Source organism: Anser brachyrhynchus (assembly GCF_964034855.1).
Source record: "Anser brachyrhynchus genome assembly, chromosome: 11".
Taxonomy (NCBI): Eukaryota; Metazoa; Chordata; class Aves; order Anseriformes; family Anatidae; genus Anser; species Anser brachyrhynchus.
Genome location: NC_137706.1, coordinates 17,971,694 through 17,997,251, shown reverse-complemented (window position 1 = coordinate 17,997,251; position 25,558 = coordinate 17,971,694). Strand labels below are relative to the sequence as shown.

Below are 25,558 nucleotides of genomic sequence, written 5' to 3'. Positions count from 1 at the left end.
CTCACGCTGAAGGGAAATGCAAGTCTGGATCTGAACTCATCTTTTGTTAGAGCACTCTTGTAAACAGGAATGTGTGTGTTGTGGTGACTCCTCAGCCCTAGCAATTTGCACCAAGCAATGACGTGGGTTCATATCGCTGCAGAAACACAGAAGCCATATCCAGCGCCTAGAAGACGGTTCCCAGCGTGCTGTTTGCTGGACGGTGGCTGGCTGAAGAAGCCTCCCTTGAGGCTATCCGTGGCTCTCAGTGTGGTCCCGCAGTGCAGCCATTAACGACTGCGGATGTGTTCGTGCGAAGCAGATTTTTTTCACAACACCCTTTCTGATTGCTGCGGTTGGTGCCCAGGCTTAGGAAAGGGATGACTTCAGCAGAAAATGGAGATAATGGAATGCTTTATGCCAAGAGGGAATGTAGGGTAAGAGCTACCATGGATGGGAAGTGGTGTCGGCAGCCTGAGATAACACGAGTGGTCGGCAGGACAAGAAGCAGCTTGGGATCACAGTTGAGCTCTGCTAACGGGAACGCATGCTTTAACTTACAACAGCGTCACTTGGCTTTTCCTGCTCTTTCAGCATGATTTGCCATGTAGACCCACACACGTCCTTAATAGATACATGTGTCACGAGGTGTTTATGCTTGATGTCAGACTGTTGGATGTTACAAGAGAAAGGATGATGTCAGGGGTGTTGTAGAAACACATTCAGATACTCTACCTCCTAACCCTGGAGTAGCTTGGAGTTCCATGACATGGAACCTTTTTCCTTGTAACACCAAGGAAAGGTTTGGAGTTTTGTAGGAACTGCCCAGAATTCAGTCCATCTAGTCAAGCCTACCCATAGCACAAGCTACTAAGTTTTCCTTGAGTACCTGAGATCAAACTTAAAGGCCAAGCCAGTGTTTCCTTCATCGTGTACTTTGAGTGCCTAGCACAGGAAGGGAATGGAGGTAAGCACGGCATTGTCACTGGTAAGGTCTGGGGAGGTGGGTTTTCCCCATGTGGTCCTACCAAGAAATCAGCCCTGGATGGCAGAAGGCAGAAAACCAAGAGTACTCTGAAACACCTTCTTTCCCTAAAACCTGGTGACCAAAACAACCTTGAACCTGTAAGCATATTCTTGGTGCCACAAGAGAGGACATGGAGCTCCTGCCTCCCCTTCAAAAAGGCAGGTAGAACACCCCCACTGATGGAAGCTGACTGACAAACCTGGGGGAAAAAAATCCTCTTACATTTACCGGTAACCAGCTGATGCTGCAGGGCACGAAATCTAATTATTGTCTTAGGGCAGAGCCGCACCTTTTATGAGCGTGTCCCATTATGGAAGGGAATCTGAATCTCTCAATTCATTTCACAGGCCCTGGGGAGACCGGGATGATTGGAGTCACATCGTGCTCCCCCTTCATGTGCATGCAAGCAAAGACTGTCACAAACACTGGATCAGAGCACGTAGCCTAGAAAGACACTGAATTTCATCTTAAAGGTACCGGGAGATGGCAACACCATTATTCTTTCTAGTCACCTCTGATTTTTATTCAGCTAGCTGCAAGGAAATTATGTCTCAATTCAAACTAGAAATTATTAATGCTATATTCTAAATAGCAAATCGTTGTTTTGCCTCTTTGTATGAGATCAGATCAAATCACTCACACTGCTGAATGTGGACTTTTCTAGAGATCTAATTTTTCTACCTATTTTTCTTGCTATTTTTTTCTAGCTACCCTCACAAACCTTTCCTTTGAAAAGCTGAAAAAGTTGAATCTTTTATGTTGCTTATCACGAGGCCCATTTCCCTAAACCTGGAATTCTGTGTTTAAACTTTACCAGGTGTCTTTTTTAAAGCCATCAGTGGGCTAACCACATTTTAAAAATATTTAAACATTTATTGGAGAAATTTCTTGTTAACTAGTTCAAGCTGTGATTAAAACAGCAGTGAAAAAGCTTGGCTGACAATACCTGGTTAAGCTTGCCTTTTCTTTTAAAAAAAGCACATGAATTCTTAAATGTTAGGACTTATTATCATTTCAGTTATTGCATGTGTATGCATTATCTGTGTGTTATAGACACATGTATATATATGCAGCTATGCATATATGCATAAATATAAAAGAAGAGCACACATAAAACTCACTTGCTACAGTAACTATTGTTGTGGAAGCCAATAATGGTCTGCTAGCGGTGAAAAGCATAAGAGATAAGAACACACTTACTATTAATACTGTTCATTTTTAGAAATGCTCACAATGGGGCTCCTATTTTGACATTTTCTTCTGAAATATGAAGTATTAGGCATTGTCAGAGCCAGGATACCGGTCTAGACAGACTTTTAACTGCCTGCTGTAGTGATTCTTATCTTCCTCTGTGGGGCGAATTAGAATTCTTTGGATCAATGGATGTACACAGTCTTTTCTTGTATCAGAATAACATTACACATCCTCTTGTCATTATAACACACTGGAAGATTATTTTCAATGATAATGACAAGACCACGTCAATCACGGGTCTTTCGTAGTGGGAATTTGCCACTTACTGCATCTTTCACATGGCAAAAATTTCCCTTTTTTGTTCTTGAATTACCATGCAGAAGTTGGTAGCCAAATGTTTGGAATTTAAAAATGAGAAAAAGAAAATGTCTCATTTCTGCTGCCAGCAACGCTATAAGTTATACAGGCATTAACTTCTCCTGTGCATCCATGATTATAAAAGTGGCATAGGCGAAGCCTACATTTTGTTCTGCTTAAATATCTGTACAGATCAAAGCTTTTCGCAGATAGACACTATTGTTGAACAACATTAGTATGCGCTACCTGTATTTTTCCATGTTCAAAGAAAGCAATCACAGAGCACTTCATTTATTTTACCAAGAGCTCAGTAAATGCTGTGCTGTTGCCATTCTGCAAGGAAGGTATTTTCATGTAGAGGTATTATCATTAACAGATTCTTTTCAAATTCTAGGAAAAGTGTCATATTTTTATTTGGCATTCAGAAGACTGAGCACTTAAAAAATTTGATTGTTTTAAGGCCTTTCATTTCTTTCATGCTTTATTTTATTTTTTTTTACTTAATTAAGCGAACTGGAAATTGCTTCCTTGTAGACAAGTTCTTCCAGGCCCACTGTTAGACCCTGGACTCAATATATAACCAATAAAGATGCTGACTAATGGTGTCCGCAGGATCTGAAAAAAAGTGGAAATGGATTACAGAAGATGCCAAATGTAAAAAAAAAAAAAAAAAAAAGAAAAAGAAAAAAAGAAAGTGCACCAAGAAGTTCTCTCTTATAAAGAGCAAAGACTTAGCTCAAATATTGATAGAGCAACCAAGTGTAGGTGGCTGAAGTTAGACAATCTGAATCATCTTAGTGTCTCTGGAGGGAAGGGAGCATTTTCAAATGTCTCGGACACTGCCATGCATTTAGAGGTCAATCTCACTCTGAAATTTTAGGAAATTAACCCACATTTTCTAATATTAGGGACAGGAGCACAAGTCTTCCTGACACTCTGTGCAATTTAAGTGCCTAAGTTGGGACGATGCTTTAGAATCGGACTCATCACCTCTGCTTTGTGCATTTTCTTTATCTTCATTTTGGTCATTTTGGGCATTTTTTTCTTGGGACTATTTATCCTTCTAACAAATAACCAATTTAAAAATAATTACAATTGATTTGTCTCTTCTAAGTCTCCAGTTTTCATACTTTGCTAATCTGTAAAACTTCCCAAGAAAAATGGTGTCTTAATTGCAGCATTTTGCACCTTGACATTAACTGTATATTTCACTCATGGCCAATTTAAAAATCAAAATAGAAACTTTGTAATAGTCTCCCTTTACAGTTTGGGTTATGAGAAGCTGAGAATTCCCTTAGGCTTGATTGATAAAACATGGCATTTATCCTATTCCTAGGATGATGTTCGGCAAACTTTATGACAGAGGGAAACAGCTGGTAAAGTGGGTTCATGGAAAGGTGAAGGTAATATAGACATAAAAAACAAGAGGATAATGATTTTAAAAGGGATAATAGTTGTAATAACACCATTAACCTTTTGCTTCAAATTATTGAATGTGTGGTCTCTTCAGCAGGCTAATCAAAGGTTTGCATTAACTGCAATGCAAGAGGAAGTGGCAATATACAACCTCAGGTGATTTTTTTCCCTCTTACAATTATTCACTATCAAACTCTTACCAAAAAAAAAAAAAAAAAGAAAAGAAAAACCAGCCCTTTGGCTGTTGAAGACCCCTTTCAGTTTTGAAATGAAGATGACTTACTTTCAGAGGAAACAAACTCCAGCTTCCTTCCTGCCTTGTAAGGGCTGGATTTTACAAGGGGAAAAGAAAAGAAATAAATGTAATTTGTTATGGATACATAAAAAATTCAAGTCAGAGATGTAAACAGGCAGCATAATGCTATAGGGCAGACTGTCAGTAAGAGCTGTCTGCGAGCTGGCTTTGCCTGTGTGGTGGGACTGCACGGAGGAGGGTCAGCAGCACGGAATCAGCTCAGCGAAGCTGTGCCCGGTAGCGTGGTGGGCATCCCCTCATAAACCAGGCGTGTTACTGCACAGGTTGGTGGTGGCTCACCTGGGACATGGGGAGCTCCATGCTAGGTCACTCTAGGTGTCTGAACAGTTAATTATGCCTCGATCAGTGAAAAGCTGCCTTTTTCGCTTTCATTTTACACGCATGCAGGGTTGGCTAGCAGAGGCAGGCTATGCTCTGACAGTTTATTCAAATGCTAAAAGGCAAATGCATTGATGGTGGAAAATTGCCATAGATGATGGAAAAGCTCCTGGTGACTCGATGGGATTATTCAGGAATATGTCCAGTTAGGCAAATCTGCTCTGTCATGTCATTTCCCAGGTGATGGTCTTTATTGTTCACGTAAGGCCTCTGAGGTGTGCATCAGAGCACCTTTGGTTGGAAAACTGTGTTCTGTGTGCAGTCACAGAGAGAGAATCGCCCAAGTTAGACACCTACAGCAAGACTGTCTGACTAGCTTGCAATGTGTTGTGTCAATCTAGTATGAAAGGAATAAGTGTAAAAGGAAGTTTGCGCCGCTCCTCACTGACAAAACCCCATACTATTAACAGCCCCCTTCTGTGGAATCAAGGGACGGTGAAAGACTTCAGGAGCAGTGTGCCTTGAATTTGAATTAGCCAGATTGAATTTAAAATCAACAAGCTGAAAGGGCCTGAGATAAGAAGTCAGAACATTCAGAGGAAATGAGAACTGTTCCGGGAACTAAAGGTGAAAGAAACACTAAGTCACATTAAAATTATTCAGCAAGAAAAGAGACACCTTTTCTTTTCCTCGACACCTTTTCTTAGAAGTCATCTATATTCAGTAACCTTTCCCAGACACTTTGCCGGGCTGTTTTTAGTAGCTCAATCCTTTGTTTCAAAACCACCCATTGATTCAGTGCCATAAGTGAGAAGTAATTAAGGTGGACAGAAATCTTGCCTGCTATATGGATGTATGAGGTGTAGAAGAGCGAAGGACAAAAGGGAGTGAATGCATTTTTCCAAAAAAATAGCTTCTGCAACACGTGAGTCCGCTGTAGTATGTTGTTAAATACATGTGCATGTAGATAGAAGCTGTATTCGTCTTCCTGTCTATTGATCTGCCATATAACACATGCTGATATACATACGTGTGTATTCCTGGAAGATAATGAACTGTTTAGGCAGTACTTTGTCAGAATATCATTTAAAGAGTTACATCCTTTTAATGCACAGTAGTTTAAGCAAACTCCAAGGTTCTTTCTCGGCAATAAACCCATTAAATCATCTTAAATACCATGTCATAATGACAATTTGATGCCACCAGATGTGGCACTAGGGATTTTTTTTTAAACGCTTTCCTGCAGATATAGCTTCCTGAATTTTAAATTCTCTAGCCTGTTTGCACAGCTGTTAGATCACAGAGCTCTGCCATCTTTTTGCCTTGCATCAGTTATTCACTAAATCATGTGTGGTGTGACTACAAACTCACTACATCTCTAGCGTTTAGGCTCATATCCACTTCCGTCTCATAAAGGCTGAATAGTTGGGCCGTATGGGAAAGGCTGCGTGAGCATTAAAACCCAGGAGCAGGATCCGTTCCAGCTGTGGAGCTCCCTCGTGGGGACATTTCCGAGATGCAGTCAGAACGCTGCCCCTCACATACCCTTTTTCTCTGGCTACTTAGCATCCTGGGTCTGTGAAAAATACGAACGCATGACCCTTTCCTCATCTTTTCTCATGTTGTCAGCCAAAAAGGCAACTGGAGTGGTAGTACAGCACCACTTTGACACCAGAGAGACTTGGGAGAGGGAGCACATTAACAGGATACTAGTAGAGTCCAAAAAAAATCACACACAAAGAAATATTATTTCATGCAAGTGCATATTTAAATAGTGGAGAAAGCCACAGGAGGCTGTGGAAAACTTGGAGGCCAACAACAAAAATATGGTAAATGAACAGCAGAACGCATGGGTGATAGATTCTTTCCAGAAACAACCCCTAGCCCACAAAGTCCCATGGTTCTGGTTCACAGAAAAAGGCAGGGTGTGAGAGAGGTGCGTTGGCAAGGACTTGGCGTGAGGTCATGAGTTTTGTGCAGGTAGAGTGCTCCGAAGTGTGATCCCATTTCAGGCAGAAGCATTGATGGTGGATTTGGTGCTGTTCTTTAGCAGGTCAAGATCTTTGGCTGTGACCTGGGGAGATTGCTGAGCACTTTTCCTGAGAGTGAGAAAAATCATCAGAAAGCACAGAAAGCCTGGCTACCCGTGTGAGCCAAGCAGCCCTGAACTCAGCCTGAATGTGATTCCGTGCTGCGACAACCCTGAGCTCCTGTCACTGCCAAAGGATTATTCAATCCTGATTTAACGTGAATTAGAAATACTCTCAAAAAGGCTGATTCAAAGCCTGGTGGAAAGATTCCCATTGACTTGCACAGGGTTTTGGTTTGATTCGCTGTTTGGCTTTGGGGCTGACACACGAATGTTTGAGCAGCTCTGTACTGAAGAGGGCATGCAATGCTGTCTAGATTACCCTCCAGTGAAGTGTAATATTTGATAACATCAGTAAATACAAAACAGAAACAAAATGACAACAGCATTTGAGCAGCTTGTGATAGCAAATGAGGTGGAAAAGTTAAATGGATATAGAAAAGGATCCCCAGAGGTTGGATCGCAGCACGCTGCTGGTGGGAGCCCGGTTGTTTCTATACTGCTATCAACATGTGGAGCTCTAAATCTTTTTGAATCGTGGCTGAACGGAGATTTGCTCATAGCTACCTTTTCTCTTATTCATATTGTATCGGCTGTCCTCCTCTCCTACCAGCAAACAAATAAAACCTTTGTGCCAGCTATAGCAGCAGTTTACATGGAAAACAATGAAGCAATTTCAGGCAAGTATTAAATGTAATTTTGGCTTTTTTTGCTGTCACTTAGCAGCTCGGAAGAGGCTCTGCACTGATGTGCAGAGACCGGCGTGCGTTACGCAAACTCCTATCACAATCTCATTGACTGTTTGTGGACCCCCATATCTCTCTGTTTCCATCTGTTGTTTTATGTTTTAAGACGATAAGTTGTTTGGAGGATGTCCAAATTCCTCTCCCTTCCCCAACTTGGGTGAAGTACCTGCCTGCCTTAGGCTGCTTGTATAGACAGTAGAGAGAGAAGCTTCTCCAAGGAGCGACTCGCTGATGGCTGGGGTGCTTCTTTCTCTCCCTCTCCTCCCCTCCCTCCTTCCACCCTCTCCCTCTGACTGCTCAGGGGTTTTGTAGGGTGCCTGAGTACATTGCCCCAGCAAAGGGCCAAGGTTTGACAGGGTGAATTTGGGCTGTGCTGCTTTCTTGAGCTGGTGATGATTCAGAATTAAGATAACACAGACTGTAAGGAGTACAAATGTGTGATCCGCCAGTTTCCTGCAGCCCAAGAGTGGGCAACAGCAGAGGCTGCCATGTCTCAGTCTAGAAAGTAGCTCATGGCTGACACAATATTTCAAGAGATAACAAGGGAATTTCGAGCTTATCCAAGAAAATAGAAATGACACAGAATATAAATAAGCAAAACATATGAACCATAAACCCAATCCTATTAAAATTAACTATGTTTTAATTTCTGAAAAGGATGACATGTTGGTGTTAGATGTACTGAGCAGGAAAAGATTACATGCATCATTAAAAGAAAATGTTTTCAAGGGCCCTTTTAAAAAATTGTATCTATGTTTGCAATTGCCATGTGCAAAATATAAAAATCAGAGAAGGGAAAAAAAACAGCAAGCAGTGGAAATAGCCCATTTTGTGAATTATAGGAAAAAATATACCATCTGTGATTTAGTGCAGTTCCCAAGATCCCATCTGTGATCGAAGCACAGTCCTCGTTGAAGGCTGAATCCCTGAGCCGTTCCATATGATAAAACATTTCTCTTGGAAGATGCTTGGGCTAATGGGTTTGTTTTTCTGGAATATGGCTCTTCTAGATGAGACATAAAACCCTAGACACCTAAATCTGCCTCCAGTGGCCAACTACAGCTCACATAAGCAGAAGCAGGAGTGAAAGGAGGTCAATGATCTAAGCACCTTTTCTATCAGAATTTCCATACTACTTTTTGTCAGGTTGGGTTACTGGCTCTAAGAGGTCTAGATGGTGATTTCATATTCTCTAGCGTAAGACGTCATTTCACAGTGCAGCATCTTAAAAAACAACACCACTTCTGGCTGCCTCTCTTTTACCCACTATTGCCATGCTTTAAGTCAAGGAGGTAGGCAGCTAGCTGAGGCCTGTGGCTGAACTAGGAAGAAAAGCCCTTTCTCCTCTGACTTCCCAGCGCAGTTCTTTGTGTTTCAGAGGAGTTTGTGTAATCCCATTTCTCCGTGTGGGCAGATGGAGTCGCTGGTCTCTGTGCACGATGAGGCCTCGCTGTGCACGTGCAGCTGCAAAGCAGAAGCTATACCTATTTCCTTTTATTATTGCTGTTAAATTTTCAGCGGAGTGAGAAGGAGACATCCCTCATGCTGGCGGCAGGCCTCAAATGCAGCTGCATGGCTCGAGTCTTCTGATGCCTCTGTAAGCAGCAGCACTGCAATCTGTCTTAGAGCAAAGGTGGCCGTAGCTCTATCAGGTAGTTACATAAATACAACATCTTTCATTGCAGTGCTCTATTAATTACACACACGTACACAGTGGCGTGATTTCAGTTACCACTGAAATTTATATCTGAATAATAAATGCATTCACCTATTTAATTTATGTTTATATTTTCTGCTCTATATAATTATATGCTGATTATACAATTATAGAAAATACTTACCTATTTTGCACAATTATGCTGTTAATGAAATAATGCCCGCAATAGAGCTCTGTGTGTGTGTGTGTTTGCATGTTTATGAAAATACAGCCGCAGTTGGTTGGTTCAGAGTTGTCCGGAGCTAGTTTGGCTCCAGCTGCAGTGAGGTTGCTGCCTGAACAGATGCGGTGCAGTGGAGGAGCGTGTCTGTTATTACTCTTATCACCTGAATCTCGTTGTATTACAAAATGGTTTCAGCTTTATTCTAAAACACCTGCAATAAGGATGTTCATCCACCTATTACATGCGTGGCTGACCCGGCTCCTGTCCCCCTCTGCTTGGATGCACCACACGAGGTGCACGGACCTCCCAAACAGGACACCCCAGAGCCACCGACCCCCTTATGCTGTGCAGCGTGGGTTGAGCCACCGAGCCCATGTCTGCAGTTGCCTCTGTTGGTTTCAGGACAGACGTTTCATTGTGTGAGTGCAGCCTCAGAGCGATTTAGGCATCCTTCCAAGCTAGCACAACCCGCCGCTGCGTGAGCCTGTGAGGGATGGGGCAGATTCATGTCACGGCATGCGATGTTGTGGCACTCGGCTGCAAACTCGCAGAGTACAATTGCAGTTGGCTCTCATACAGCGCTCTGGTCTGGGTGCTCTCATGCTTGCTGGGGCTTCCTAGTCACTGGTTTTAGTACAGATGAATAAACAAACAAGCAGCAGCCACTGATAGCATCAGCATCTGTGTTTGTACCGATGGCAAGCGGAACGATTCACGCAAGCTAACACAACAAAGCCGCGTCAGAGCTGGGGGCAGGCCGCCTGCCTCCCACCTGCCTTTCCTGGGGATCAGCTGGCTGCCTCCCCAGCACCTCGAGGGAGAAAACAGTTCTGTTCAGCTCAACAAATGCACCGTGGCTTTGCCTCTTCCGTACCGTACGGGCCTTGCAGCCAAAGGGTTAAAAAGAAGTGAGTGTGTTTGGCATGCTCTGTGGAGTGCCCGAAGTCTGAACATGAATGACCAAATTGCTTTTTACTTTTTAAATTAAGCCCTCTGTCTGTATGCATGCAGCTAACACTGCTGTTCCATTAAATAAAAGAATTTGTTCCCACTTCTGTTTTTAATAGGTAAGACCCTGCAGTTCCATCTCACAACTTTACTGACACAAGATCTTATTAAAAGCAATCCTCCCCCTCTCCTCCTTTAAATCCGAGCTTGTGATAGCTTCATCCACATTGTGTTTATTTTATATACACAGCTCTGCAGCTGCTGCTTCCTTCTTCTCCGATAAATGACAGCGTAACTGTTGCATCCACTAAAAAAAAGTAAATAAAATTAAATGGGGAAGAACAATACATCTCTGGCAGACAATAATAACTCTTTTAAGGCACATCTAAATTGTACAGCCTGATCTTAATTGTAAGGATAATTCTTTGTTGTTTCAAGCAACTTGGAACACGATAGAAAATGCACGCTCTTGGCAGTACATCCAGAAAGAATTCTTTGGAAACAATGGAGAGAATTCTCCTGAACTGAAAAGAGATTGAAGCTTCTTTATTAGGTTAATAGGGCTATACTCTGTGATGAGGGAAGAATGGAAGAATATGCTGCAATCTGTTGTCTGGTTGGTTTGGAAGCTTTTTCAGCGCAGACAATACTGGATGAGGCCGGGAATGCTGGGTGCCAGTGTTAGCAGCGAGGCATCCCGTGCCCAGCCACCTTGGGCCCTCTGTGGCTCGCTCCTCAGGAGGACCGCGAGCAGGAGCTTTCCCTCACCCTTCCTGCCCCTGAGCCAGACTGAGCCCGTGCTGGACTGGTGCCACTGGTGTGTGGCCCCCTCTGGGCCATAGGCACTGCCTTTCTGGTATCACAGCCTCTGTTTCATTGTCTGTGCTGTCGCTGCTGCAGCCACCACCAACAGTGGAGGCCAGCAGCAGCATGGTGGTAGCTACCAGTGCTGTTCAGCCGTGGCTGTGGGACTGGGATACAATTTCAGGTCTCTATTCAGTCCTTTGACAGACATCCGCTTGAATTTGCCCACAGTTTGTTGGAGGAGCTGGGAAACAATATTAACCAGAGGCAGAACAAAACAAGGGTGAGTAATGTAAAATCAAACCACTGAGTTAGAGCAGGGCAGTACTTGCTGGAATCAATTCCTGCATCAGAGGCTGGAATTGTTTTTGAGAATCGTTCAGCTCTTCCTGGAATAAGGGGAAGCTGTGCAGATGTGCAGTCTGCTCTTGACTGGTTCACAGACTGCAGCAAGTCGCTGGAAGAGAGCTAGGGACTGGAGACCATCAGGTAGCTGTGGAAAAAAGAGGTACAGTGATCTGATGGAGGAAAGGCTAAGAAATACTTCCAAACAATGAAGCACTGACCTTGGTGAGGAGACAGGAAAGGATAAAGAAATAATCCAGGTGATGTCTTAAAAATGTAGATATCTTTTATTTAAAAGAAAGAAAAGAGAGAGAAAGCCACAAAAGGTGGGAGGTGCATGTCTGTTTTGAAAGCAGCTAAGAAAGACCTTGGGAAAGATCAAGCCGGGCCAAGCGCTGCAGCTCCGTGTGAGTAACAGCAGCTGACAGTCAGCCGAGGTGGAAGCCCTATCAAAAGGATGAAGGAATAATGGCTATACAAGGCACAAAAAAGGTTTCCAAAACAGGTGAAGCAGCACCAGTGGGAGATCTCCCCTGGATCTCATCTGGGAGATGTCTGGAGGAAGGGGTGAAGGAGGGCATGGGCTCAGGAGAGCACACGGTGTGAGTGTTTCCATGCAGCCCAGCAGGACGCAGCCGTTCTGCCTGCCCAGAGGTAGGGCTGCGCTCACCAGCTCTGCCCTGCCTGCCCTGAACGCAATGCCCTGCCCCAAGTGTGGCAGCGCAGCCTGCACAGCTCCCCAGGAAGGTGCCGTGGGGCAGAGCTCAGCAGAGGGCCCCAAATGCCGGGAGGGTGGGCTCCAGCTGTGCTTGCTGCTCCCCACGGGTAACCTGAGTGCTGAAGGCAATCTTAAGCCTCCTGTGCGTCACGTTTGCCATGTATTCAGTGGCAGTTTACCCTTGCACCTAAATAGATAGCAGCAAGATGTTTACCGTGGCCTCAGCCTGCTTTCTTGCCCTGCTTGCAGGGCACTCACTGGGCTCGGTGCTGCCCGGAGGCCTGACTGGGCAGAGGGTGGGGTAAACCTCAGCTTCCTGGAGAGGAGGAGGATGCTCCGGACCACGTTCAGGTACCGGCTCTGCAAGGCAGGCTGAGGCTGGCTGTGGGTTACTATTCCAGAGTAGCCTCAGGGGTAAATAAAAGAGGCCACGTTCCCATGAGTGCTGGCCCTCGAACCAGCTACAGCAGTCAGCAGGGAAAAGGGCAGCTCCTTGTCCTCAGCCAACCTGGGGAGAAGCGTCTGAGATACCTGCGTGTCTCCCTGTCAGTGTTTCAATATGGCAAAAGGAAAACGCTTGTCCCCTGTGCTGCCTGGACCTGCCCCTTTACTTGCCTTTTTATCACAGTGTCTTAGAAGGTGAGTGGTCCCACTGCTGAGCTCTCCGCCTGGTCCTCCTGAGACTGAACATGGCAGAGCCTGGAGCTCAGCCCTGGGATTCGGAGTGGGCTGAAGTAAAATAAGAGCTTGCACCCCCCTCCCAAAAGCCATTTGTCCTCTTCCCAGTTTGTCTGAAGCAGTGGCTGCATTTTCTTGAGGCCTGAGGACACTTGTGCACAAACACGCGGGGTATGTTTGCTCTCAGGGAGGGCTGAGCCTGGAGAAGCGTGCTCTGTGGGGGCTGGACCATTTTTTCTCTCCTCTGTTGTGGCGTGGATGTGAGGAACACCATCATGCTCTGCTCCCTTGTGCCATTGCCTGGCGAATCCCAGGCATGAACTGAGGGCAACATCTGGCCTTTTGAAATTATCCATGCAGCACCAGACACAACCCTATAGGAGAGGCAGGAAGAATCTATACGCCTGAAGTGGCACCCTCGTGTCCTGATGCTGCACTTTGGTATGTGGCAGCAAGGTCATTGCTGGGTCCGGCTTTGTCTTTTCACTGGGAGGAAGATTTTACAGCTTTTGGAGTATCTGGCCCAGCAATTATCGTACTGAGGCTCCGTGCATATGCTGCAACTTGAGGCAGAGCACGAAGTGGTCTGACTGATATTAATGTAAGCTAGAGTTCATCATGAACTAATCATGCCACCAGAGATTTATCCTTTGGTGAAGGTGAGAATTTGTCTGGGAACTGGTCGGGTTTTTCTCTGCGGACTAAACGCTGAATTAGGACCAATGAGGCGGTGAGGACACGGTGAGCAAAAAGTCTTGCCCTGTGAATGAGGGCAATAAATGAGGTTTTCATTTAGTTGCGTAAGCTGTTAACCTTCCTTGCTGCAAAGTGCCACCTAGTGTTCGCAGCCAGGCCTGCTGGCCTCCAGTCCCCGAGAAATGTGTCAGGCAAACAGTTTAAAAAGCCTGCAAAGGAGGCAGACAAAGGGCTCTAAAGGAGGCAGACAAACCTTAATTTTTAAAAACCAGATAGCATTGGTCTCTAACCCAGGATTGTCCTCAGCGTCTTTATTACGTGATAGGAAATGTTTCAGCTGGGTTAAAAAATGAATCTAGCTCTCGGAAAGCAAAGCAGAGACCATGTTGCAGGAGCACGTTATCTTCAAGCCGCCTGTGGAATTTCATGCACAAAATATGTGCCCAATGATGTGTCAAATTTTCACGTGTAGCAAGCATTATGGCATTATGAACGTTGTTTGCATTGCAGCGGTGCCTCTGTGTGCTGCTGAGGGAAGAAGATTAAGCACTGCACGCACACATGGGTGCAAGGAGGGCCCCTTCTTGCAAGGTTACAAACCAGCTGCAACGAGTAGGTGAATCCAGGGACAGGAGAGCTTGTTAATAACCATCAGCCTCTGTGTGTAGGTGCATGGAAGTTAATTTTGTATGCAAATCAGTCATGCAATAGCAAATGTACTTCATAAGCCTTAAACCAGACCTAGCGAAGATGCAGTTTAGCATTTAAAGTCTAAAAACCGGGGAGGGATGATCCACGAGAACGGTTAGAAATTGGAGGCAGAGTGGAGGTAAAAAAGGGCACAAAAATAACTCTGCATTCAGGATTGTATCTGGGGCATCTTTCACACTGGGCTGGGGCTGTCCTGATTGGCTTGGAAATCCTCCTGCCAGATCTGATCACCCCTGAAACCACCCCGAGCGCAGACCTCAAACACAAAGGTTGTTATTATTATTTGTTGTTATCTGCAAAATGCTGACAGCACTTAGAAGTGCCAGAGGATTCATGCCTTGGGTTTTGCTCTTGCAATGGCCAGGAGCACAGTCTAATTAGCCCAAACAATGTCCATGATAGAGAACAGCCCTACTGACAGGGAGCAAATTAGGTCTCTGACCTAGCAAAGCATTTAACCATGTGCCACAATTTTTAGTATGTGTATATCTGGATTAAGACCTGGATGATGTAACCTTTTGCTGCCTCTAATTTCTTTGATTGCAGTATGAAGCACAGCCCAATGTGCTGGCTCAGAAATCCCTCCATACAGCATTAATCTGATTTCTAAACTGACTCCTTGCATCTGAACAGAGCACTAGGGTTTCCATCCAAACCGGAGGACCTTTGCCATTTACCCTCCGAGAATTTCTGTAGGAAACCAAGCCCTATAGCCAGCCATGCACAGCAGCTGGCTCTGAACTGGTGCTGGCAAGCAACATCTGTGCAGGAACTCAGAGTAGCTTCAGCACATCTGTGCCATGACCGCTGGCCTGACATCTCAGCAGTAATGCAGGCCTTTTCTTGACAGCTGCTCACCTATGGGACTCTCGCTCCCTCTGTCCAGTTACACACAAACACATACAAACAATTTTAAAGCTGTCTCTGCAAGAACGACAACAGTTCCTCCTTTCTTTTTGCTCCTTAGTGATCTGCTGAATCACTCTTGTGTTCCTTGTCTCACTTCAGTAATAAATGACAAAGCAAATACAACAGCAATGAAGAACCTGGGCAGTTGTGCAAGCTACAGGGCATGGGGAGAAATACCCAGATTTACCTTCTTGGAGCTTGGGAAGCAGGAGTTGACTCTGAGCAAGGAGTCACCTCGCTGTCTGACCTGTATGAATTTCTGAGATGACTCCGTGGCGATGTGGATGTCGTGAAGAGCTGCATGTCCCTCAAGGGAGTTTTGAGTTTAAGGTTTTACTCTGGATCTTCTCCTGTGATTGTAGAGGCTTATGCTCTGTGGAACAGACTAGGAGCACGTCTCCTTTCTTCCCAAGCCTCATGATAACCTTCAGTGGTTTCAGGGTGGATGGAATAAGAGGCTTAAGAAGGAGACTCCAGCTGGAAGTTGGTGGGTGTTACACTTGATGATCTACTTGCATCCTTTGGTTTAGAAAGCCTCTGGGAATGTGTGCCACAAAATACTCTCCTATACTAGCTCTGTCCCCATACTCGTCACTGGACCTCTGAAATCACTGGGCTGGATGGTGTGACCCCGCGTCACTGCTCTTATCTCCTACGTCCTACAGTAATTACAGCCTCTTCAGACCTGCTGTGTGGTTTCCACTGCTTTGACAGGGCATGGTGCCATGGGGGACAAGCCCACGTCTCTGACCCTGCCCCGCTGTGATCGTAAAGGTCCTGAAGTTGTACCTGCAGAGAGCACTGCGTGAAGCTGATGATACCTGCCTGCAGAGCCTCTGCACCCCTCTCCGTGTGCATCCACGTTGCCTCTCCTACTGAGCTGGGCAGGATATGGTTATAACACATGCTGAGTCACAGACTGCTTGGAGCAGATTAGGGTCACCTTAGATTCTGGTGCAGAGTTAGAACAATGAGGAACTTCATCAGCTCGTGCTATAAATGACTGTTTCTTCTTTGTTCAAGCCAGAAGTGTCTGGTGATCCCATTCCTGAGTAAACATCTGAACACAGATTTTCACACAATTCTCAATTAGCAGCGCAAGAGAAAAACAGATAAAAGAACATTTCTGAGTTATCGAGAGGCAACCTCAGAGGTTCGCACTTCAGCGTGACAGCTCCCCTTGCAAGTGGAACCATCAGTTCTTTATTAAAGTCCAAGTGCGATTCAGCATATGCCCAAACAGTACAGAGCGTGCCGAGAAACTTGAACTGGGATTTGTTTATTGTCATGTGCTCAGTGCAGCAACATTTGTGCAGATTAGTTCTGAAGATGGGGGAAAAAAAAAAACGCCCCTCTCTTAATTAGTTACAGCACAGTGTGTTTCGTTAGTGCCACCTCTTGGCCAGCAGACTATAGGTTTCATACGAAGACGAGCATCTTGTGTGATGTAAACGTGTTAAACCTGCTCTGCTCCATGCTGGTGCTTCATGGAAGGAGGGAAGCAAATATTGGAAATTGGCATAGAAGAATAGCCTGAAATATTTGTATTTCTTCCTTCCTTTTTTAACAGGCTTATGCTGTAATGGGCATGGTTGTGATGTAGAATCCTACCAGCTGGTGTGTGCTCAGGCTTTGAATATGATCACACACAGACAAAAAAAATCGAGCATTTTCAAGTATAAAAATACCACAGTATTTTTCCCAACACAGAAATAAACTATTAAAGGAAAAGGTTATCCAATATATGCTCAGTTTAGCTCCTCTAGACTACAGTCCCAACATATCTTTATGGATTTAGAGACCGTATGGTCAGAAACCAGGGAATTTTTTCAGTAATCCTTCTGTCAACTTCAGAACTTTGGGTTGCACAAATTATTATTTCCTTTTTTCAGACTGTGGTCTACAAATCTCAGGGCTCACGACTTACTTGTGCAGAGTCAGGAAAAGGTAACGAGTACAAACAAGGCATTCCTAAGATTTGCTACCTAAGAGCTGGAACCTCCACAGGAGTATTTTCAAGAATCTGCAGATTAAGACAAGTTACACACAACTGCACAGGAGGATGCTCTCCAGATAGGTGCTTACCCTCAAGGTGAGGTTTTCAAGTGACAGATCATCCATTATATCCTGAGGTAATTGGTCAGAATAGTTAATTGCCTTCTCCTGAACTAAAACATCTGTATCTGATTTGTAGCTTCCATTTCTATCCAGAGGTTTTTGCTCCATCTCAATGGTAAACTCTGCTAACCAGAAATACCTGATTTTTATTTATTTTTATTTTTTTGAAAGCATGGATGCTATCTTAATTGCCAATTACTGATTAATAAAAGGAACTCAATAATACATCATATAAATACCTTCTAATATGAATTACATGTGGCCCAGCTTTACTGTTTAAGTCCTGCCTCAGTCACTGATTGGAATGGTTTATCCAAGCGCTTATCTTTAAGCCCCAAAATAATCCCACTGAACTCAGCTGTAGAAGGCACCCCTCAGTATTAAAACCAAATCTCCGGCCATTGCATTTTACAATTTTAAGACCCAGCAACCTGAGTGTTTGCCAACTGCAATCTTTCTTTTCATTTTGGCTTTTCTTGGCCATATTATGTGACTCTAGTTTTACTCATTAAAGTCTGAAATTGTGCTTGTTTTGTTAACAACCATTAGGGCAGGGGTTCTTACTTTTAATTGGCACCATCTGGAAATGAGAAGGAAATGGCTCAGGATGGACGCAAAGACAAGGAAAGGCCTTGCACTTATTCACATTTGCAGAACTTGTCCCATTTGGAACAGCCACATCTGACCTGGGAACCTGCTTACCCTTTATTTCTGCTGGGGGCTGGAGTGGGGGAGTGTTTTCATTCAGGAAATCGACAATCCACACTTTGCCAGCAGAACTAGAAAATAACCATTTTAAAGCAGAAAGTTGCACAATTCAGGCTGCTCGCGAACTAGGCCTTTTTATGCAAATTGAATATCTTTGTTCCCAGTTTTTTCCAATCTTGCACCACTTGTTCAGCATTTCCTCATTTTCTGGCACTGGTTTCCATAGCTGCATGCAATCACACTCTCACACAGATGCCATTCTGTGTTCAAAGCACTGAATGCTACAGGGCATATTAGTGTTTTTATGCTTTAGATCTATCTTTATGTAACTTCAGAGCTCATTAATATATACCATTTTGTGTGATTAAAAACCAACAACCTGGCACATGAGAAGCTTTGAACAGGAGAATGGATTGCAAGGAAAATGGCTTTCTTCTCATTATGCAGATTTCAAGCTAGACATGAGATGGGCCCAAAGAGTCGGTGGACTAGGTACCAACTACTGCGAGGCAGTAATTTCCCGACTGCAGCCGTGCAGACTGTCAAAAGAAACAGAAAGAGTCAAACGCTATTTGAAATGTGAAGATTTTTGCATTAGGATTTCATGATAGTGGACACAAATGAGTGAAAAATCCCACGGCATTCATCGTAATGCTTTCTCCAATCTCAGCGAAAGGCACACTCTTCTGCTGTGTGAAAAGCTAGAGACTGGACCGAGATGTGCAGGTACAGGAACGATGGCCTCACTCTCAATATCTAATGAGCACAGAGTAGAAGGGTGTAAAAACAGGCCGTTAGTGAAGCAGGTTCTCCCAGCTGAAGTTGCAGCCTGAGCTGCTGACTCTAAAACTGCTGTGCCAAAAAGTATTCAGATTATGGGGGCCAGAGCATAGTTCTTTTCTAGCTGTGGATGCTGGTTTGAAGGAATGATGCTGGCTTTTTTCTGACCATCAGCTCTGACTTTCCAAGCTGCTTTCTGTCTAATGACAGCAGCTTGTCACCTGCTAGCCAAAGCACAGGCTGCTTTAGCAGTAAAAGCCAGAAGCGATTGCCCCTTTCAGGTCCCTCTCCTTCCAGGACCCCCATGACCTCTCCCAAGGAAGATCACACAGCACAAGCCCACGTTCTCCTAATTCACCTAATGCCGTAGGTGCATGTGATTGAGATGGCATCACTCAGCAAAGCAGCGAGACATTCTCCCCATCCCATTTAGGAGTCCATATTTCTAAGAAGCAGCTTTCCAGAAAAAAACGTGTGCATTAGGATGGCTGGGAATCTGCTGTTGTTGCAGCTTGGGCAGTGGTAATGATGTAAAATCTGGTATATAATCCACCCAGTGTTCACTAAAACCCTCCAGGAATGGGCATGCAAATACATTTTTCCTGTCTTAATCCCTGACTTTGTGTTAAGAGGTATGTGACTCGAGTAGCAATGTAGCCTCTGGTCATCTGGAGAGGTAACAGAGAGCGCCACACAAGATGCAGAATTCGGCTTCCAAACAGCAGCTCCACATATTTCCCCAGCTCTGGGCAGCTTTTTGTTCCCCTTTCCTCCTCCCCCTTTTCCTTCTACACATTAAAAGGAATGTACTGATTATATGGAGCTATGACAGCAAATTGTGACTAATGTATGAAATGAAAATCCGTGCCTGATGGCACGGAGATCTTAGACAGATACTCTGCAATTACTGCCTTGCTACAATTTCTGCTGGGTGTTACTTGCTCAAACACAATACTGAGCACAGGCAATTTACTGCAGAGGTCATAAAAAAAAAGTATCTCATTAAACCCACAGCATTTAAGACCAGGTAGTTTCCCAGCTCACGTTTCTGCTTGGCGCAAAGCCATGGAGGCTGGCTGGGCAGCTGCCCATGGGGAAGATCCCTCTCTGGTGTGAAGGAAAGCAGTGAGAGCGGGCAGGGCGAGCGGTGTGCTGTACGGGAGGGAGCAGAGGCTGGTGAGCTGCAGCCTGCACCTCTCAGTGCCCCGCAGAAGCAGGGGGATGTAACCAGCTGCTGAGAGCGCAGGGAGATGTGGCAAGGCTTGGAGCTGAGCAAGTCTCTCAAGTAGCCAGTGGTCTTAACGTACCAGCCATTTCTCTCCAGGGAATTGCAACCCCCCGGGGACTTGGCACACTCTCCCTTGTGATGATCTGTTGAATACTCTGCAAGATGCTGGCCCGAATTCTCTCTGCAGCAGCATCAGGTGCTCGCAACTGCTGCTCGGAGCAGGCAGGGCCAGTTGGCAGCGGTGCGGGCGTCTCGCAAATGTGCTGATGTAGCACTGACACGGGAGCGGCTGCCAGGGCCCTGCCTGCAGACGGGTGGGCAGGAATCAGAGCTGTCTTTGTGCAGTGTAATTTACTGACAGGCCCAGCTGTCCCCGTCTCCTGGTTTTAGGTGGTAAATGCCCCACGCAGAGGTGCCACAACTGTGCCAGTCAGGGTGAATCAGCCTCTCCAAACAGCCCCCACTAAGGCATGTTGCCTACACAGCCAGTGAACCAAGCAGGTAGAGAGGCCTGGTGTCAGCTGGTTGATACAGAAGAGCGAAAAGACATTTCCCATCACCAGAGGCTTTTACAGCCCAGCTGACGCTTCTGCATCCCAGCGAGGTGCCAGCCCAAGAAGAAGTGCAGGCTCCAAACCTGCCTCCTTGACGCTGAAGATGGCTGGCGGCAGCCTCTGCAGGGGATGGCAGCTGTGCCTCACCGCCTTTGGCCAGCACGTGGGGCTGTGTGCGGGCAGTGTGGGGCTGGGAGCGGAGCTGAGAGCCACTGCTCCATGGGCAAGCCCTGAGCCTGGCGGGGCTCCAGCACGGCAGGGAAGAAACACACCTGGGCGACTCCGGGGAAGGTGGCTCAGTCCAAGAGATCATAAAGGTAACTATGGATGTTGAAAAAGCCTGACAGCAACAAAATCACATCAGTTTACTGGTTTTTCTTCCAAGGAACTGACAATAAATACTTAAAATGAGTTAATTTTCTTCCCACAACACCCTAGCTCATCCTTTTTATTTTTTATTTTGCCTATAAAGCTTTGCTTTCCATTGGAATACTGCAACTGAAAGAAAATATTTGATATTGATGGGGAAACAACACAGTAATATCAGTTACCCAAGGAGAGATATTTGTATATATAGAGAGAATTTAACCTCAAAGACTCAGTTCACCTATTCATGTGTGATTTATATTGCCCCAGGCTCCTAGGCAGAGCGAACATTGACACCCTTTGATGTTGAAAGAAGCCTAGTGACTGGCCTTTGGAGAGATTTGTGATGTCTCTATCAGCCTGTCAATGGAAAACCAGACAGCAAAGCCAGACCCCCTAAAGATTTCAAGGCCTTGTAGGCAGAGGAATCATGTAAGCATTTTACTTTCACCGAGTGCTTGAGAGGCTGAGCGCAAGCGGACAGACTAATTGAGCGGTTACCGCACGGCACGCTGCAGTCGGCATCTGCACGGCTCTCCTCGACCGATGCCCTTTTGGCCAGGAAAAGGGGCCAGTGTCAGCAGTGGGTGCATTTAGCTAATTGCTCACCCCTGGGTGAGCACTCACCCCTGGGTGAGTCACCCCTGACTTTGGGATCTGTGGCAGCCTGGTAGTGATGTGAGAACACATGGCCAGGGCTTTAAAGTGAGGAATAAACCTCGTTTATTTGAAATGGAAAACATTTTCTTGCAATTGTAGCTGGGCAGATAAGCTCTAACTGTAATTACTGCTCGTGTCTGTGGTATCAAGTGTCAATGGTTTTTCATGGAGCAAAAGAGCCTTGAATAGGTTGGATACTCTATGTAGAAAAGGGCAGCACCACAACAAAGAAGAGGTGCCAGCAGTGCAATATGTGCTGCACATCCCTGGCACGGCACCAGGCCGTGCACCAAGGTCAGTGACGGGAAGCAGGGGGCAGGAGGGACCAGGAACTGATGCTCCCTCTGAGTCGAATTCCCAGACAGTGTGTTGAGTAACACTTTGGAAGACAGGATTAAAATTCAATGCAATGCTGATAGATTGGGGTAATGACTTGAAAACAGCAACACGTGATATAATAAAGACAGCTGTAGAATGGTTTACATAGAATTAAGGACTGCTGGCTAGGCACAGCGGGATGTGAGGATTACTGGGGATTATAAACCGAAGATGCATCTAAAATATGATGCTATTGCAAAAACAAAGGACCAGTGCTCTGTGCTTATATTGAGGCTGAGAGCTCATTTGAATCAGGCATGTCCAAGGTTGCAGTACATGAGGAAAAGTACAGAAACTGTCCAAGCATTTGGAGACGAGGTGCAAGGGGAAGCCGGTACTTGGCAAAGAAAGACCAAGGAATTGCCTGTGAGAGAGAGGCTGCAGCATCCAGAGGCTGAATCTTCTTACTGGACACTGAGAACTGAGAAGTGAAGCTGTAGGTAATTCAGGTACAATATCGTCCTTAACTTGCTCTTGTCCCTTAGCAAAGTCCAACACTGGCATCATCCTTTCCTGTCTCTTTCTGTGTGCCCTTCAAATGAAAGGACTGTAAAGTCACAGGTAAAAGGCTGTGAACGGGACATCTGACGCAGGAGATCAGGTATCCATAAATTTGCCTCAGTGAGAAAGTAGAGAGCAATTGTGGGTTCTGATTTCCAGGGAGCCTCTGTGGGGAACTAATAGTCTAGACTTGTCCTTTCTGAGGCCTAATTATGTCTCTCTGTCAAACTATAAAAACAAGAGTCTGTAGCATCACAAGGGAAAATGAAAGCTATTGGCCTGTGTTCTGCATTTAATAGGATGTCAAAATCTAAAGCACAGTCTGACTGGTTTTTGACTGAGGTTAGAAAAGAAAGTACAACTAATTAGGGTGTTCCTGAATATCCCTCTCTGTCTAACAGCTGTAGACTTGCAAATTGTAGCATACTGGGAGTCCCAAACTCTCTGATCAGTGCCACTGTCTGTCTGGATGGGAGGGGTCTTTCCTGCTGATGGGATTTGGGCTCCACTTGAGCAATGTCACTGTAAGTGGGGACAGTTCCCTGGGAAATGCCTTGTGCCATCGTACATCTCTGTGTCAAGGAGAGAGAGGAAAAGAGCTAGGATTTCAGGCGTACGGAAGAGTAGCAGGAGAGGAGTGTTCCACGTCACGTGCTGTTGATGAACTAGTCCTTTTCAGCTTTCTCTTAAGATTAATTTCCAAAGTCTTTAAACATTTGTGTATGGAATGCAGGTTTTATTCTTCAAGTATCATGGTCCCTGAATCAAAGTAACACACAGCGGTCTTTAACATATACAGAGAAGTATGAGCACTAGAATTCACCCTCAAAATCTGCCCTATGTGTTAGGTGCTAACTACAGCAGTTGGTCCCAACCTTCGTAGAGTCAGGCTGCTCTTCCATGTTTGCCTCTTCCACCTGCACCCATGTCCTGACCATTAACTCTTCTCCCAGGCTTTAGAGCAGCTTCCTTCTTGTTTGCAATCCTTCATACTCAGATAACAGAAGACAACATGATCATATATGTCTAGAAAGTCTGAGACAGCAAGAGATGATGCCCTATATATGAACAATTAATGAAGTAATTATACCTTAGAGTCTGTTGTGTCAAGGAGTGTTAGATGATGTCCTAGTGCCTTCTTCTATCCTTCAGAAGTTGGCTTGAGGGTTTTTCGCATTGAAATAATTTCTTGGAGAGAACTGCAGCAGTTACAAGTTCCCTTTACCTTTCCCTTGTCGGCTGCCCTCATTCTGAACCAACGCTACGCTCAGCTGGCTCCTCATGTTTTACAGATGAACTGAAATAAAAGTGGAATTTGTCCCACTGTGAAAGAAAGGAAGAGGAAAAATAACTGTCTGCAAGGTTTTTCATGCCAGTCCCACATCCTTGGTTTTGCCCTCTTTCTGACACAGAAATTTGATTGTCTTCTGCTTAGAAATGCTGGGGCACCTTTCTGGTTTTCATTCATCTTCTCTGATCCAACTTTGGGTTAGTCGTGAAACTGTCAACGTTGCCTCACAGTCAAAATTAAACACTGCAATTCAAACTCAGAGGACCATCAATGGGCAGAAAAAAAATGTGGTCTTAAAATGGTGATTTTTTTAATGTCATGTCTGCAAGGTCTTGCACAGGGATTTGAGTCAGGAAAGCAGAGTCAGTGAGTCCACAAAAGGGAAGGTCTTTCCTGCAGTCAGCCTATAAAGAAAGAATAAGGGTGGAAAAGAGCATAAAAGGAGAATGACTTGCACAACCCAAAGGAACTTAGGAAGCGGAGAGAAACAAGAGCACCTGGATCTTTTTGGAGACTGCCAAAACATGGTGTGAAAGGGCCTCGACACTTACACAGAGATTTATAGCTGTATTTTCCAATAACTGCACAGTGATTTCACCCACAAATAACAGTTTCTGCAGACGCAGCTAAACCATGCTGTACGGTGTGCCTTTTCCCAGGCTGCAGCAGTGAAAGAGGCTCGAAGCAGCTTGGGCCCAGTGCTGGAAGCAGAAAACAACTGCTCACTAGAAAGCCTTGTCGAGGCAGACTGTCCTTCTCTGGCTATGCATGAAGACACCTCACTTGGATGGACGTGTACAGGGCACAGAACAAGATCCACTGTGGCAGTGACAAGAACGCAGTGGGATTTGGCCACCATTTGAAAAACTCTTTAGCCCTGGCTCTGTCCTATTTCCAATCGCACGACTGAGATAACTGAAAGTGAAGGTGGCAAAATTGTGGCTTTTCTACGGATTATTTCTGATGGCCCCAGAAAGTCTGGGCAGGAGGCAGTGGCTTCATTTTGGTCCAACCCCAAGATAGGTCCATGAAGGTTTCCCACCTGGTGCCAGGTGCTCCGGTCTGGGCAGGGACCAGTCACACACAATTTCCATGGCCCTTGAGCAGAAGCTACTTAGGTAAGACCTATAGCTGTATTTTTAGGAAAGCCTTTGAGAATGGTCTTAACCCAAATGCCCATTTAAGTCTTACTGAATCGTGGTGGAGGTGGATTTAAACATGTGCTTAAATAATTTCCTGACTGCGAGCTGAAGCCCTCGGCTGTGTGCTGTTTCCAGTTTAGCGATGCTAGCCCTCTCTCAGCGTGAGTAATGTGCAAGTTAGGCAGCATAGGGTGAACGAAATGATAAATTACCACTTCTGAGAGGATGGTCAGTTTGTTTGCTGTCCCCCTCCAGCTCCTTTCTTCTGCAGCCGTTCATTGTGTTTTTTCCAATCAGCACAAAAGCCCCCCGACTGCCCCACACTTAGCACAGTTTGTCAGGAGCTACCAAAATCCCACATCTGAGCACAAAGGTGTGGGGCATTTCAAAGTTCTGGCAGTGACCAAAGCAATTGGAAACTGCAATTAAAATATAGGCCACTTACAAATGGAGGGGGGAATGATAACCACACAGCTCAATGTTAGCATAAAAAGTTAAAAAACAAGAATCATGGGGGAGGGAGGGCCTGCTTTTTTCTCCTCTATCTTCATCTGCACAGTTTAAAGGGTTGGAGGGGATGTGCTGCTCAAATAAAGGATTATTTTTGCCTTTTAATCTGCAGCATAAAGATGACATCAAATCTACCCCTGTGAGTTGCCATGTAAATAAGTCCAAGTCAAATAATACACAGGGAGCAACAA

General features: G+C 45.1%; 1 long non-coding RNA gene across 11 annotated transcripts in view; it reads right to left on the bottom strand.

Moving 5' to 3' along the window:
* Window positions 1-1,474: 1,474 nt before the first annotated feature.
* Window positions 1,475-25,558, bottom strand: part of LOC308200849 — a 550,918-nt gene continuing 526,834 nt past the window's right edge. For 10 of the 11 annotated variants that reach the window (XR_013955867.1, XR_013955868.1, XR_013955869.1 and 7 more), the window contains one exon: window positions 1,475-11,567. This is a non-coding gene — a long non-coding RNA (uncharacterized lncRNA). The remainder of the gene's footprint in view (window positions 11,568-25,558) is intronic. The other variant, XR_013955866.1, reaches the window with a different exon arrangement.